The following is a 13,810-nucleotide window of genomic DNA, read 5'->3' on the forward strand; positions in this document are numbered from 1 at the left end:
TTCAGAAAGTAGTGATCTCAGGTTTCTCCTGTTAAAATGCCACGCCCCTCCCTGAGAACTGTGGCTCCACCTCCTTGTTTGCCACTGTATATAAAAGACTCGCTGAAGGGGGACGTGGGTTGGTTGGCTGCTTGGGAGGTTGGCTGCCACTGATGCTGCTGCTGGCTGCTGCTGCTGGGGCGGCTGCTGTTGTGTCCGTGAGTCTAAGGACCAAGATGTTAGGAGTTATTTTAGAGATTAGAGGAAACATGGGACAGTGCAAATCTAAGGACCAAGACTTTAGAGAATAGAAAAGAAGAAAGGTTTTAAAGAATAGAGAAAAGAGACAAAGTAAAAGAAGTAGAAAAGTAATGAGGCTGTTGTGCGTCTCCATCCAAGGGCCCAGCACACCTGACCCCAGCTTTTTTGCATGTTTTTCTTCTGTCTTTTGTCCTTTCTGCATCATCTGTTGCTCCCAGTTATGTTCATAGGAGAAGAGCTTGCACGGGTCATGAGAGATGGATGGATGGATGGATGGATGGGTGGGTGGATGGATGGATCGATAGATGGATGGATGGATGGATGGATGGATGGATGGATGGGTCAGTGGGTGGATGGATGGATGATGGGTCAGTGGGTGGATGGATGGATGGATGGATGGGTGGGTGGATGGATGGATGAATGGATGGGTGGGTGGGTGGATGGATGAATGGATGGGTGGGTGGATGGAAAGACGGATGGATGGATGGGTGGGTAGGTGGATGGATGGATGGATGGATGGATGGATAGATGGATGGGTGGGTGGGTGGATGGATGGATGGATGGATGGGTGGGTAGATGGATAGACGGATGGATGGATGGGTGGGTAGATGGATGGATGGATGGATGGGTGGGTGGGTGGATGGATGGATGGATGGATGGGTGGGTGGGTGGGTGGATGGATGGATGGGTGGATTGGTGGGTAGATGGATGGATGGATGGATAGGTGGATGGATGGATGGATAGATGGATGGGTGGATGGGTGGGTGGATGGATGGATGGATGGATGGGTGGATGGGTGGGTGGATGGATGGATGGATGGATGGGTGGGTGGGTGGGTGGATGGAAGGATGGATGGATGGGTGGGTGGATGGATGGATGGATGGGTGGGTGGGTGGGTGGGTGGATGGATGGATGGATGGGTGGGTGGGTGGATCAGTGGACAGATAACTGTATAACCACAAGCACTTGCACTTGTTGACTTTGGGGCAATTTCTAAGCTAAGCATTGTACAGGAAACTCATTATTTAACTATCTAAAACTCTTTGAGGGCAGTGCTGTTTTTAATCCCTATGAGCTGAGTTAAAGAAGCTGAGGTGTGGGCAGTATGCAGTTCTCCTAGGCTATTGGATCAGGAAGTAGTTAAAGGCCAGATTAGAGCTTAAGTGTACTGGAGAATTTTGAGTCTCTTTGCTAATTAGTGCAGTACCCCAGAGTTGTAGAGGGCACGCCCAGACTTAGACTCAGCTCCCGCTTGTTTCATGAGAATCTCATCAGTTGGCAAGCTTTTTTTTTTTTTTTATTAACTGTAAGTGAGCAGGACTAAACCAGTCCTGACAGAAGCCCCTTCACTTCTTTGCCCCTCAGAATAGCTTGCCTGGGTGACTGCACACACCATGATCCATGTATGTGCTTGTGAACCTTAAGGCACTCGTGGCTTGTCTTCTTATTAAATGTCTTCTCATTGCCTATCTGCCCTAGGCATAGCATGCCACCTGGAAGCTGTTTCTTCAAATGAACTTTTTAGTTGAAATGGAACAAATACAGAAAATATACAAGTTGCAGGTGTCCTTCAAGAATTTCCACAGTGCGAATGCATGGACCCAGCCCCACCCAGAAGCCCTCCTGATTCCTGTTTCCAGTCATTGTTCCCTAGTGGTGACAGCATCCCAACTTCTAACACCATCGTGAGTGGTGCCTGATTTCCAGCTTTACATAAGTGGAGCTGGACCTATGAATTCTTTAGCATCTAACTTCTTTTGCTCAATAGTATTTTTGTGAGATTTAGGATGCAGTAATTCATTGTTGTATACTATTCCATTGTGTGACTATGTCACAATTTATTTTTCTACCAGGGATGGCTTGCATTATTAACAGCTTGCCTACAGCCATACACTTTGTCATTAACTTTGGACCATGGCTTTAGGCTATGTGACTTGCTTTGGCTAAGAAAACAGTAGCGGAAGCGAGGCAGTCTTGAAAAAGTGATCTGAGGATTGGGCTTGCTAGCTCTTCTGTCATTGTCATTACCATGGGACAGCATGTGCAGCTGGTCCTTGAAGCAGGATGAGAGACATGTGAGCACTGCCTTATTCAAATCTCCACCCCCACCCCACCAGCTTGACCTAGCTGCCCAAAGTCACAAGCTAGAAAAATGTTGCCATGTGACACATAGCTTAGCCTGGCTTCATTAACTGACACTCTGTCTGCAAGGGTGTTCACTGGTTTTGGTTTTACACCAGCGTTGGATAGGAAGATCTCAGTACATATCTACAGTTGTCCAAATTGTTCAATAACTTAAAAGCTACTAAAATGAAGTCCTTAGGCAATTTCCTTTGGTAATTTTATTATGAAACCCCACAAAGTAAAAGTGACCGATGTGCCTTTGTTTCCATTGAGCCCTGGGAGAGATTTTTAGTAATCACAGCAGTCATTGCTAAGGCAAAGGGTAGATGAGCTGGCCCCATGTGTGCGGCTGGGGCTTGGGAGGCCAGAGCAACCTGGACTGGTGGGAAATAAGTTGTGTTTGTTGTTGTCTCTCCAAGCTAAACTGAACCCACTTTGAACTTGCTCCTTCACAGTTGGTGCCCTTGTTAGGGTCATACATCACAGCACACGTCCCCTTGGACAGCCATGGCCACCATCCATCATCCAAGGAAGTGGGAGCTTTCCTGACATATTGCTCTTGTACATCAAGAGCTGAGCCTGGGTACGGTCACCTCTATTCTAGTAATTCACCCGCAGGCCAGGGTATTGACCAGCATTGCTTGTCGATCGTGAGCTGTGGATAGCTAGGAGTTCGGGTCAGGAGAAAAATGCAGATTTCAGGTTGGATTGCTGCGGCCCTCAATGGTATTTTATGAAGTAAAGTTTCCCTCTATTTAGAAAGAAATGTAATGTGCATGACAGCTCAGGTTCAGGCCGGGAGAGGTTGGCGTAGCAGATATCCGTAGCTCTGGGAAGATGTATTTCAGGAATAAATTACTATTCTTGATACTTTGATTTCATTGTGCAGTATGTCACTGGAGGCCCTGGAGGAAACTTTTGCACACAAAGCAAAGTGGGCTCATTCTGTCGCCTGCCAGGTAAATAAATGTGAGGGAGCGTGGCCTTGGGAAGGGCCCGTGCCACCCGTTCCAGCTGGTCAGAGCGCGTTCTCGAGGTCTCGCTCTTGACCTGATGTTTATGCAATGAAGCAGAAGTTGCAATGCACAAATTGTTCACGGTTTCTGCAAGATGCCAGAACTGTGTTGTCTAGGCAGAGGACGAGGAAGAAGGAGTACAGAGTGAAAAGCCCCGAGTTCAAACCCCAGTACTGCCCAAAAAATAAAATAAAAAGGCAATAGTATGTTACTGTGCTTTTGCAGGGCTGGTGGCTTATACCTGTAATCCTAGCTACATGGGAGGCTGGGATCAGGAGGTTCGTGGTTCAAGGCCAGCCTGTCAAATAGTTCTTGAGGCCACCCCATCTCCAAAATGACCAGAGCAAAATGGACTGGGGACTGGAGGTGTGGCTCAAGCAGTAGAGCACCTGCTTTGCAAGTGCCAAGCCCTGAGTTCAAACCCCAGTTCTGAGAGAGAGAGAAAAGACCAGACTCCATAGGACCCAAATCAGGAGACATGGTCACCTCTGCTGCTTAGGAGAGAAGGGCTCTGTTCCTCATGACACGTATACCTGACAGCTTCTGACTAGGCAGGGAAAAGATTTTCTAGTGACTCAAAAGTGGTCCATGGCTTCACTAAAACAGAAGTCCCCCTTCACAGTTCTGGTTGTCTGCAGCCAACCATGGTCTGAAAATGTTAATATTTGTTTTGACTCTCAAGAGAGAGACATTCACAAACCTTCTGTTAGTGTGTTGCTACCATTGTTCTTCTGTATCATGACTCGTTGCTCACCTCTTACTGTGCCTGATTTCTAAGCTAAACGTTAGCATAGGTGTGCATGCAAAGGGAAACGACGGTACACCTTGGGTTCAGTGCCATCCATGGTTTCCGGTGTCCCCTCAGGATCCTGGAATGTGTCCCCATGGATAAAGGTGGGACAACTACATAAAAACGGTAGCTGACATTTCCATTCTCTTCCATGTCATCAGGAAGGTATGGGCAAAGGACCCACTGACCAGCTCAGGTGCCGCAAAGGCCACTATGCTTTCTGATTGTGTCCTTAGAAGAAATAGTTTAGTGCTGTGTTATTTTAATTCTTTCTCATTAAAAAAAAAAAAGAGACTCTTAGTCTGTCTTAACATGGGAAGCGTTGATCTGGCGGCACGCTGACGTTGTTAACGCAGAGCCTCAACTGTCACGGTGCTACGCGCAATCTGTAATTCTACTTACGACCACTTCTCTCAAGATCGCTCGTTCTCCATAATTCTGAGTGAGGTTAGCCTGGCCCAAAAGACCAAAAATCGTATGTTCTCCCTCGTATGCGGACATTAGATCAAGGGCAAACACAACAATGGGATCGGACTTTGAGCACATGATAAAAGCGAGAGCACACAAGGGAGGGGTGAGGATAGGTAAGACACCTAAAAAAATTAGCTAGCATTTGTTGCCCTCAACGCAGAGAAACTAAAGCAGATACCTTAAAGCAACTGAGGCCAATAGGAGAAGGGGACCAGGAACTAGAGAAAAGGTGAGATCAAAAAGAATTAACCTAGAAGGTAACACACACGCACAGGAAATCAACGTGAGTCAACTCCCTGTATAGCTATCCTTATCTCAACCAGCAAAAACCCTTGTTCCTTCCTATTATTGCTCATACTCTCTCTTCAACAAAATTAGAGATAAGGGCAAAATAGTTTCTGCTGGGTATTGAGGGGGTGGGGGCAGAGGGAGGGGGCGGAGTGGGTGGTAAGGGAGGGGGTGGAGGCAGGGGGGAGAAATGACCCAAGCCTTGTATGCACATATGAATAAAAGAAAAAAAAGATTGCTTGTTCTTGAGAACCGTTGAGTTGTTCATATTATCAAAGTTTGTTATTTTAAAAACTATTCTATCCTTAGGAAACATGCCTTGTGTAAGTTTTGCCTTTCAAGTTTTATTTCTGGCCATGTGTTGACCCTGTTCTATAAAAGTTCTACAGCTGCTTGGAAAGATTATTCTTTGTACGTGGATATGGACAATCTTTAAATTATGCCAAATGTCAAAAAAATGAGAGGCACCCCTGACTACATAACTGTTAAGTCACCTCATCCCTGTGATAGTCATACGAGCTAGTGTGTTGCTGCCAGGTGACAGCCACTGTCCTAAAGTTGAGAAAGGGAAGAGCAGCTGGTAATGGATGAAGAACGAGGTGTGAGGTCAAGAGCAGAGTCCCAACCTGGCTGCACATCGTTGTCACCTGGGTGGCTTTTTAACATTCAGACACCTGAGCTTGGACTCCCAGAGACTTTGCTTTGGCTGGTCTGGATGGGAACGGTCCATAAACGCATTCTTAACACTCCCTAGCTATTTTCCATTGTGCTGGCAAAGACAAGGATGAACTTGGTGTCTGTCAACAAGCAGTTCTGTTTATTTAATGCTTTAACACAAGTGCAACAAAAAATGGGCAGAAGTCACTTTTAAATTAGAAGTGAAAAAAAATTTAGAGATCTCTGGGCTAAGGTGCCACCTGAGTGTGTCACTCGTTGGCTCAATGGCGACACCTGTAGGTGAAGAAGACAACTTCACCTTCTTGTAGAAGTGCCTCACCTCTGTGTGACTACATATGACTGGTGAGCAAGACCCCAGCATGCCAGCTGTCGCATGGGACCCAATAAAACTCATGAGCCCTTTTAAAAGTAGAAACTTCTTAATTTAAAAAAAGAAGATCTCACTATGTAGCCCAGACTGGTCTCAAATTTGTGACTCTTCTGTCTCATCTCCGGAGTGCTGGGATTACAGGCATGAGCTATTACACCTGGCCAAAGTGTTTAATTTTAAAGCTAATTTTACTTTTTTAGAAAGATTTTTAAAAAATGCTCCTTATCTCAAAGGCAATGAGTATTTGGCTGCAACTTAGATACCTTTCATAGTTTGTAGCAGTCATGACACACAGAGCCTGTGTCCTGTCCTTCAGGCAGCTGAGACAGCAGCACTTCCTTCCCTCTGGGCACCTCCCCCACCCAGGGAATCTTAATGTTGCCTTTGTTCTGGTTCCTGCTGGCTAAGCGCTCAAATCCACACTGCAGGCCAAGTGGAAAATGGAACAAAATCAGCTCATTTACACTTCTGTTTGTCATTTGCAACAAATCAGGAAACAGACATTCTTCCAAAGGTTTTCCACTTAATGAGGGCTGTGCATATTAAAATTAACGTCCCAACAGTGCTGTTTCTTTTTAATGTTTCTTACACAGCACATGTGTAGGAGTCATCTGACACTGACTATTAAACCGTCCAGGTCTATACAGAGTGTGGATCTTTCTGAGCTAGTCTTGATTTTAGCGTTTGTCCCTACTAACATGTCAGTACTACACCCGACTATGAAATACGCATGTGTAATTTTGGAACTGATAAGCTTTTTAAATATAATTGAATAAAGCTAAACTGTGCATGGGATTTTAATTTCATGACAGCTGCATGGGTTCGTCTGAGGTACCAGATAATGGTGAGTGCCACCGAGAGAATCAAGACGATTAAAGGGGAGGATAAAATAAAAATAGTGAGGATAGCAAGTAGTGGTTGCCATATGCAGGGCGGGTGTCTTGGTCAGCTCAGTCTCTGTAGCAAGGTGCCAGAAACTGGGTCACTTCCACCACACATGTTACTGTCCCAGGTCTGGGAGCTGCAGAGCTGGTGTCTGGTGCTGGTCTGCTTCCCCCACGTAGGAGGGAGGGAGCAAGCGCTCTTAGGATTCTTACAAGGGCGCCAGTCCTGTTCATGAGGGCTCCACCCTCTGAATCTCGAAGTTCTAATTACCTCCAAAGACCCCCACCCCCTTCGAATGACATCATCACCCTCGGGGTAGGACTCCACCTGTGAACTTGGTGGGGTGCACAGCATCGAGTCTGTAACGCTGGGTGAGGAAGGCCTCAGTGACATGGCCAGACGTGAGCAGAGAGCCACAGGAAAGGATGAAGGCAGCCTGCAGACCCCCGAAGAGCATGTGAGGGGGAGGGAAGAGCCAGTCCAAGGCCCTCACAGCAAGGAGGGTCAAGGTGGGTGCGTGGCCAGTGGTGGCACAGCAGAGTTTGGTTAGGAGGGGGAAGGGCAGAGCAGGTAGGGCTGCAAACACCTTTGATGACCTTTGATTGAAGTCTGCACACCGCGCTTTAAGGAGAGGGATTCTGTGACTTGTTTAGGGTGTAAAAGGTCTGCTGTCTGTGCTGCCCACGAGGGTGGGCCAAGACCCCCCCGGGAGGGCCCAGCGGAGCCGAGTCTTTATCGGAAATGACCAGCTGACGGTAAGAGAACGCGCCTTCCTTCACCTGGAAACCTGCGCTGGCTGTTAGCCTGCTTCTGCCAGCTTTGCAGCTGCCCCATATGGGGCTGGGTTTATGGGGTGACACTGATGTTTTTCCTGTCAAGTCACAAAGCCTGAAATTCCTGTTGCAAATACCAACAGAAATGTGACAGGGCACAGGGCCACCCAGGGCAGTCCCCCAACTCAGTCCTGGATGCGTTCACCTGACAAATGAGCAACACGTTTTAGGAGATGATCTTCCTGGACCATGGGGCATGGATCTAGTCAGCGGTACAGCACTTGACTAGCATGTGCCAGGCCGCCTCGGGTTCAGTCCCCAGCACCCTCCCCCCAAAAAAATCCAAACATATTTCTGTATAATGCCTAACCCTGTTCCTCCATCTTTACAAGAGCCCCACTTATACACCAAAAGCAAAGTGACCTGCGTCTGGTCGCAAAGCCAACAAGGGGTGGAAATTTGAACCCAGAGCTGAGGGGTTGTCCTTGACCACTGCACTATCCTACCTTGGTACTGGAGGTGGCTGCCAGCAAGTCTGGCAAGAAATGAAACTCGAGTGCTTCCCATTGCTACCAGTTCTCATTGGCCATTTCTTAGCTTCTGCCTGTGTTTATCACTGGCTAAAATAATAACCAATCACTCAATTCACAGTAAGTCCTGCCCCTCAATCAGGAGCTTTCACAGTCTTACAGAGTGATCTAATGCAGGAGAAATTAGAACTGTTTTCATGCTTAATTTTTCCCCCTTTTTTTGTGGTACTGGGGATTGAACTCAGGGCCTCACACTTGCTAGGCAGGCGCTCTACCATTTGAGCTGTCCCCAGCCCTAGTTTGTTTTTCAGATAGGGTCTCGCGCTTATTTTGCCAGTGCTGGCCTGGAACTTTGATCCTCCTGTCTTCACCTCCCAGGTAGCTGGGACCACAGGCCAGTGCCACCATGACCAGTTTTAATGTTTCTTAATGTAAAAACCTATAAGTTTCCTCCCATCTGTATAGTTACCCAAGAAATCAGACCACCATCCTTTCTGACCTTTTAGAGCAAATCATGAAACCTTGGGTAAACATTTTCTTTTTTGGCAGTACTGGGGTTTGAACTCAGGGCCTTACACTTGCTAGGCAGGCTCTCTACCACTTGAGCCACACCACCAGCCCTCAAGCCCCCATAAACTTGACTTGCTTTGCCTCTGTTGCTGTAATTACAGTGAAGCAGTGCAATTTCTCTCCAGAGCCTCATACTGATTCACTTTTGGTGTTTGGGATTTTTTATAACCGGATTTTCTGCTGGCTGTTCCTGTTTCCTAAAGCGGCTTGCCACTTTTTTCCTTTTGAACTTGAGGCAGGGGAGAGGACAGGCAGGAAGCTAGTTCTCAGTTCTGGCCTTGGTCTTTAGTCTTTGAATGGTGCTTTCCAGTTCTCCTGAGCAAGGACAAAGCAGGGGACAGTCCCAGGCTGGAACATCCATTCACAGTCATGTGATTCAGGGTTCTCGCCAGTCTGGGCACTGCCCTGTGGCTGGGATGCTCACTGGGGTTCAGTCAGCTGAGGTTGGGGTTCTTGGAGGGCTCTGTAAAGCCCTGCTCCTATGGAGCCATCCAGGGTGAGTTAACTGATCCTGTGCTGTGCAAGTGACTTTCCCGACTCCTTCACCAGTGCAATTCCAACAGATACTAAATACAGTTTACAGTCAGCACCCTCCTACTCCCTGAGGCATGGTAGAATTCCTGTGTGATTGGCCACACATGAATCCCCCCAGGAGGAGCCTGGGAAGTCACAAACATGCCTGAGCCAGGGGCAGAAAGGAGGAGAAAAGGCATTGCATAAAACCATCGATTCTCAGAAGGCAGCTTAGAAGACATGGCTGGCAGCCTGCCAAATGTCTTTGGGGTGCCTAGCGGCTGTAGGGTCAGTGTGGCTCTGTGCAGAATATGACCCTTACGGATTGCTAGTGGGTGAGAGGGTAGCTGAGCGAGCACAGTCCCATTTCAGACAGTAAAAAAAAAAAAATTGTTTTTGCAGTAACTTAAACCATTTTTTTAAAAGCAGTTTTTATAGTAAACACCTTTCCTTCCCTCCTCCCTCTCCCTACTCCCCATACAATCTTCTTCCTTCTCCTCCACCTTTCTTTTATTTAATTTTAGGGGTTTTTTTTGCAGTACTGGCGTTTGAACTCTACCACTTGATCAGGCCCCCAGCCCAGTTCCTCCTTCTTTTGTGTCTGGCCAGCAGCCCTGATGTGTTGGGTGAACTGCTTTCTTCCTGGTTCTAAGTCATGTGATTCTGGTGGTGTTGACCATTACAGTGTTCTGGTCACAGGATGGTCATGTGACCAAGAAGAGAGAGGGAAAAAAATATAATAATTTCAGTTGAGTTTTTTTTTTTTTTAAATCTTTTGCAGTACTGGGGTTTGAACTCAGGACCTGACACTTGCTAGGCAGGCATTCTACCACCTGAGCCATGTGCCCAGTCCCTAACTGTGTCTGAAGATAGGGTTTGCCCTACTGGATTTTTCCGTTGTAAGAAGCAGTTACATTTCCATGGCTAATTACCGAAAGAGTGGCCGCAAACGTTTGGGCTGGGGTGGGCGTTGCTGAAGGCGCTGAACCTAACTGTACGTGTGTCAGCACTTTGGGGTGAAGGTAGGCAGTTCTGTGAAAGAATGGAGTCCATGCAGCCCTGGTCCTGAGTGTGGGACATTGCTGCCCCACCCTGGTAGGCCCAGAAGCCCCCACCATGGGGGCCTGCCAGGCTGGGAGGCTCTTCTGTCACCTATTATCTGAGCCAGTCACCCCAGGAAGGGGGAATTATGGACCAGAATCAAGTATCCTCAGCTGGTCTGAAAAACAGCATGCTGGCCAGTGTGGAGACAGAAAGAGGTCAGTCCCTGCTGGCACCTGTCTAAGGTCAGGGGTCAGGTTAGAGTTCTCTGCAGGGACAGGAGGGGATTCTTTCAGCCTCAGTGGTTCCTGAGCCCCTGGGGGAGTCCAGGAGAACATGTAGGCCTTCAGGTTGGAGGTGGAGGTGCTGGTGTCAAGGCTGTGAGCAAACCATGCCGCCTAGTTGTCCAGGCTGAATCCCACGGGCGCCAGTTCTGCCATCTTCCTGCAGGTGGCCTACTGATGAGTGGAACAAACAGCCCAACATGTCAGGTCTTGGGTGGAGCCAGGAATGTTCTCACTGCTGCAAAATATGACTCCAACCCTGACCCCTCAGCACCTCTGCACGGATGAGTGTGTTCCTTGGACCTTTGTCACTGTTCTCCAGTGGGCTAGCATTCTGCACCCGTGTCAGGAGGACCTTTGCTTTAGGTCATTGAAAAGAAGTCCTCATCTGCACGGGAATTGCTTCCTTGTAGGTTTAAAGCCTTGACCACATGACTTCTGAAAATGCATTGTTACTCTGGCATGGAAGAGCTATTGAATATAAACTTCCTAGGCTTTAACCCATGGCCCAGTCCTCAGAGAACACTGCTGGGAAGTTACACAAAATGCCAAATTTAATTAAGGTTCCTGTTGACATTTCCAAGAAATACAGTCAGTCAGGCAAGCTTCCATATTTCTGGTGACACCAAGGTAAGTGTGGACCTTGCTGTCCATGTGATCAGCCAAGTGGGATAGTCATAAACACATCAACCCTCCCAGAGGCCCATGCCCTGTTTTATATGTGCTTAGGATCTTCCAGTTCCTCCTCATTGCCTCTGAAGTAGCGTGCAATTATCAGAAAGCTCCCTGCTCTCTAGATCGGCATGAGTTCATGTTTCTGTGGGTCTTTTGATTTCTGTGTTTGCACTGAGTCACAGGAGGATTTAGAACACGCACAATGACACGGACATGGTTGACTCAGCAGTGAGGAAGCTGACTTCATGGTGACTGTTTTCCTTGCTTTGTTTTTCTGGAAAAAGTTGAAGGATTGAGGGAGACACTTTTGAATCTAGCCGTCCCCAAATGTAATCCCGGTCATAAGTGGAAAATGTACACATTGTGACGTAATATATTTTTTTCACTCGCTAGGTATTTTCTAAATCCTCGGAGCAGGAGTGCGTCCCCTTTCAAGTTCCTAGTGATTTATGCAAAGAGACTTGGCTCCTGGATGTCCTGGAGGAGCACTAATCACTGAGCATTAAAGGGCACTGGGGGAGAAGTCTGGCAAAATCCTCTGTGGGGATTTTTGGCAAGGTAGAGAAGCCCTTTTCTTCAAAGAGCACAGGAAGGGGACTGGAGCTCTCCAGTGGGTTTGCTTTCCTTCTTTGTCTACAAAGCTAACTTCAGAATAGATTTGAGAAGAGAAGAGGCAGGGCCCTGGCTAAGGAGGCCCGGTTTAGAGGTACTGCATGCTGCTCTTTTGAAGTTGACTCATGTCAGCCCTGTCAAAAATCTTCTCTCTCTGGAGTCCCTTTCCTGCTCCTGAAGGTGTCCCTTCAAAATTCTCACCTCTGGTGTCCCAAGTTCAAAACTGACAGCTTCTTGGCTGGTTTATAGAGAGAGGCTGTTTCCTATGTGTTCTGACCCTACTCCCCAAATATCTCCTGAGTGGCCTCCCCTAGTACTAGAATTGCCACCATTGGTCATGACCTTGGGTCAACATTGTGGACCTTGTTAGAGGTATCACTAAAGTGAAAGACTTGTACATCCAGGATGGGTTTTGTTTTCATTTAATTAATTACTTAATTTATTTGTTGGTGGTACTGGGGTTTTTTGTTTTTTTGTTTGTTTTTTGTTTGCCATACTGGGTTTTGAACTCAGGGCCTATATCTTGAGCCACTCCACCCGCCCTTTTTTTGTGATAGGTGTAATTTGAGATAGAGTCTTGTGGAACTATTTGTCTGAGCTGGCTTCGAACCACAATCCCCCTGATCTCTGCTTCCTGAGTAGCTAGGATTACAGGTATGAGCCACTGGCACCTAACTTGGTACTAGGGTTTGAACTCAGGGCCTCATTCTTGATAGGCAGGCTTTTTACTGCTTGAGCCACTCCACCAGCTCATATAATTTTTTGAGGACCAAAAATCTTTCCAAACTGTGGCATTTTGCACAAAATGAAAGAGTATAAATAGATGTCCAAGTCTGGAGAAAGTCAAAGCCTTTTCAGTTTCATGCTACTCCTTCTACGTCCTCCCCTTCTCCCCAGCACCCAGTACAGGGCCTGGCACGCAGCTGCTCCTAGGAGTCCGGGTGTCTGTTGTCCCTCCTGCTGGGATCAGGGGTCTGCTGAGTGCTAACAGAAAGTGAGGGGCAGGTGGCACTTTTTTCCCCCAGTTACTGTGCTGCCACGTGGAGAGGCAGAGAGACTGGGGCTGACTGAGAAGCCATGGCTTCAGGAAGGGAAGTGGCCCTGGGTCTTTCCAGACCTGCCCAGCAGACAGTGAAGTCCCTGCTGGGGATGCTGGGAGTGGGGTGCCCTAAGACTTCCATCCACCGGTCTTCTGGCCTCATGCTGGATTTGCCTCTAGCTGAAGCAAAGGGAAAAGCAGGTTAGGGCAGTGTTAATCAGCTTTGGGTCCAGCTCTGTATCTTCCTGTGCAACCTCGGGCGCACAGCGTGTGCCCTCTTGCTTACTCAAAATTCCAGAACTCGAAGCTGTTGCAAGGGTCACCAGAGATGAGGTGGCAAAAGTGCTCTGGGGTTACTCTATGAGAATCGAACTCAGGCATTTCTCACACTGCGGTGTGGGCGTGGATCACCTGGAAAGAAATTCCATTCTGTCTGGGCAAGGTGACTCAGGGCTATCATCTCAGCTACTCAGGACATGGAGATCTGGAGGATCGCAGTTTGGGGCCAGCCAGGGCAAAAAGTTAGCGAGACCTCATCTCAACTGACAAGCTATGTGCCTGTCATCCCATCTATTTGGGAGCATAGATAGGAGGACTGAAGTCCAGACTGGTCAATAACTCGAGACCCTATCTGAAACATAACTGAAGCAGAAGGGGCTGGGGGGGGTGGCTCAAGTGGTAGAGCACCTGCCTAGCAAGCATGAGGCCCTGAGTTCAAATCCCAGTACTGCCAGAAAGAAAGGAAGGAAGGGAGGGAGGGAGGGAAGGGAAGGAAGGAAAAAAGAAAGAAAGAAGGAGGGAGGGAAGAAGAGAGAGTGAGAGGGAGAGAGAGAAAAAGATAGATAGATTGATTTGATTCTGATTGATTCTGACTCTGACTTGCTGGTCTGGGTAGGGCCCAAGTCTGTAGT

This window comes from Castor canadensis, chromosome 11 (genome assembly GCF_047511655.1).
Source record: "Castor canadensis chromosome 11, mCasCan1.hap1v2, whole genome shotgun sequence".
NCBI classification, from domain to species: Eukaryota; Metazoa; Chordata; class Mammalia; order Rodentia; family Castoridae; genus Castor; species Castor canadensis.